The sequence below is a fragment of the Mus caroli genome, chromosome 18, assembly GCF_900094665.2.
Source record: "Mus caroli chromosome 18, CAROLI_EIJ_v1.1, whole genome shotgun sequence".
In the NCBI taxonomy this organism is placed as follows: Eukaryota; Metazoa; Chordata; class Mammalia; order Rodentia; family Muridae; genus Mus; species Mus caroli.
The window spans coordinates 3,174,517-3,178,071 of NC_034587.1; positions in this window are offsets into that span (position 1 = coordinate 3,174,517).

The following is a 3,555-nucleotide window of genomic DNA, read 5'->3' on the forward strand; positions in this document are numbered from 1 at the left end:
GGGACTCACTGGTAAAACAATTCAAAAGTAGAAAAAAAAATCTGGTTTTGCTAATGATTTGGGGTATCTAACTCCTCATAGACAAATACAAATAAATATATATATATATATATATATATATATATATATATATATATACATATATATATATATATATAATATAAACACAGCTTGGTGTGATTTAAAGTGGAAACATTTACAATTTGACAGCAAGTCTTTCTTTGAAATTGTTTAAATCATTTAGCTCAGTAATTACACAGCTAGAAAACTTTTTTCTTCTTCTGTTGTGAGACAGAATCTCTATGTAGAGATTCTGGCTGGTCTAGAAATTAGGCTTTGATCTCAGAGAAATACATCTGTCTCTGTCTCTTGAGTGCTGGACTTAAAGGAGAATGCCACCACACCCAGCATAGAAACCTATTTTAAATAATCAATCAGAAACTACCTGGAGTTTTGTATAAGAACGAGGGGTCTGTGAGATGGCTCAGTAGGTAAAGGCACCTATTGCCAAGCCAGAGGCCAGATGGAACCAGATCCTGGAACCCAGATGGTGGAAGAAGAGTTGTTCTCCAACCTCCACGTGTGTGATGTGGCAAAGGATTACGGCCCTGGCTACACAGAGAGAGAGAACAAATAAATAAATGTAACAACAACAACAACAGAATGTTATTATAGTACATTTTTAATTAGAAAAATTGGAAACTATCCAAAATGGTTATGAGTTTATAGCCCAGGGTTAAGTAAAACTTTGAAACACTGTTAACAACTGGAGGACAGATGCAAAGTTATATTAAAAAAGAAACAAAATTACATAGGTACATTCTGTTTTTTTTTAATCTGAATCTATACATGTATGCATGCAACATAAGTACATAAATAAAAATGGATGATGCATCATCTAGCTTTTACTTTTTGATTTTGTTTACTTCACTATAATCTTATCTTAAAATTCCTCTAAAATTTCTAAAATTAAACTATGAAAAAGATAAGTGCTAATTTTAAAGGATTCTTTACCTAAAATATTGAAAGTAAAGTTGTGAAAAGGGAAAATATGTTTGATGGGAAATTCCATTTGGTTAGGAGAATTTTATACTGAATATTGAAAAAGAAAAGAAAACCCAGCTAGTAACAGGCACTATGACTCAGGGTCTGTGCACCACGGTTGCTTTGATGCTTCAGTTCAGCCCTTCACATACAGCCTATCATTAGGGGTTATAGTGCTGTGATCATTTCAAAGAAGAATCTGGGCCATCTAAGCAACTTGGTCAAGGCCACTCTGAGATGGATAAATGGACTGCCTTGCCATGGGTACCAGGCAGATGTTAAGCAGAGTTAAAAATCTGCTAAAATCACTATTTGTGTTAAATTCTTTAAATTTAGACAGTAGAAGTTCCCTCCCATACCCATTTTCTTGTAAGTGAAGGTGCTGGGGGTGAGGAAATTCTCTAATGACCCTTACACCACAGCCAGTCACTTTGAACACTCCCTGGGCATATTAGTTATCATGATATACATGGAAAGAACATGAGTGAAGAACCACAGTGAAATATGTGATTAGGATGGTTTGCTAGGGGAGAAATAGAGGAGGGGAATAACTGGGAATAAGAGGGGCAAAGAAAAATAGGAGGAGGAGATATGGGAGTTTTGATTAACAGAATAAAAATATGGAGGTAAAGATATAAACTCAGATATCAGCCTTTGGATTTTGAGAGAGGTAGCTGTAAGAGAAGACAGAGGGAGAAAAGAAGAGAGAAAGAATAAGAGAGAGAGAAAGAGAGAGAGAGAGAGAAAGAAAGAGAGAGAGAGAGAACAACAGAGGAGAGGCATGGACAGTAGGCAACAGTGCTAGCCTGCTACATTGACCTTGGGTATTATGTAGAAAAGGAATATCTGTGTGTGCAGTGGTAGAGATGGGGTCGGTATGGAGGACGAGTGTTTTCTTCCTATAATTTATATACATTTATCCAGTGTATTTTGATCATATTCATCCATGATTGCCACCCTACCTGGTTGTCTTCAAACTTCATATCTTCTATTTGTTGTTGTTGCTACTGATAGCCCCTGCGTCCAATTAGTACAGCCCACATGTGCATGAATGTGGGTATATCCACTGAGGGTTAGACAACCTAAACTCTCTTTCTCCTTCACCAACCATGTACTGTCAATAGCTCCTCCATCAAAGCTGGGGCCTTGGGAGCCCTTTGACCATTCATGTTGGAATTTTGACTGGCATGATCTTATGTAGGTCAGCACAGTTATTATCAGTTGATGTGTGTAACTGCTATGCCATGTTCAAAAGTCAACAATTCATAGCACCCTTTTCTGTATGCTAGGTCTTACATTCTTTCTACTAACTCTTCCTTAATTTTCCCTGAGCCTAATCTATATGTCTGATATAGTGTAAATTCCTGTAAATACTGAAGAAACTTATATACAGTGGGGACTCCCTACCGGATCCTGGATTAGACACAAACCATACCCAAACATCTATATCCACAGAGAGATCATTTAATAAGCAGGGAAGAAAAGTCAAAGTGGCTGCTCTCTGAGTCAGGCAGAAAAAGAGGCTTGAAAGACCATGCAGGTGTAATTTTTAAGAAGAGAAAAGGCGAGGTCTGTGTTAGAGTGGGCTAGGCTGCAGTAGTACATTTTGATTGAACTTGTTAATTAGGTGAGCCAAAAGAGTTTTTGATTGCTGGACTCTGGTAGTCAGCCCCAGAAATGAGTCTGGAATAAGAAAGTGTCAAAATAGACCTTGACTTTAGGGATGTAATATATTGTTTATAAGGGAGAGAGAAGGAAGGACAAGGCTTGCCAGTGCCATGTTTGCTAGAGCTTCTGTTGTTTCCTAGAGGTCTTTAAGTTGTGATTGCAGTCAACTGCTGGAAGCTGCTGGAGTCTTGCTTTTTCACATGAGGAATGAACTCTTGGGGTTAGGGAGATGGCTCAGCTAGCATTTAAGAGTATTTGTTGTTCTTACAAAGGATCCACGTTTGGTTGTCAGCACCTAGTTCCTGAAGCTCACAGTCACAGGTAACTCTAGCTCTTCTCCAGGGGATTTGTTGCCCTCTTCTGGCCTCTGTGGGCATTCCACATTCTTATGGGTCAGGGAGATACCGCAGCTGGTAAGAATTTACTATGCAAGCATTATAATCAAAATTCTATGCCCAGAACCCATATAAAACTGGAAGCAGAGAACTGACTCCAGAAAGTTGTCCTCTGACCTCCAGACACACACCACAGCCCAGCACTTTCACAATCATGGACCCACCACTCACACAAAAATAGTTTCTATAAGAGAGAATTAAGCCTTGAAGATGTGAGAACAGGCCATTTAGTTAAATGTTTGCCTTGTAAGTGTGAGGAACCAAGTTCAATACTTAGAATCCACCTAAGAGACAGCTACATCAGGGTCCTTTCAGTAAACGCTTGCTAGTGTATGCAATGGTGTCATCGTTTGGAGGCTAATTATGGGATGGATCCCTGGATATGGCAGTCTCTAGATGGTCCATCCTTTTGTCTCAGCTCCAAACTTTGTCTCTGTAACTCCTTCCA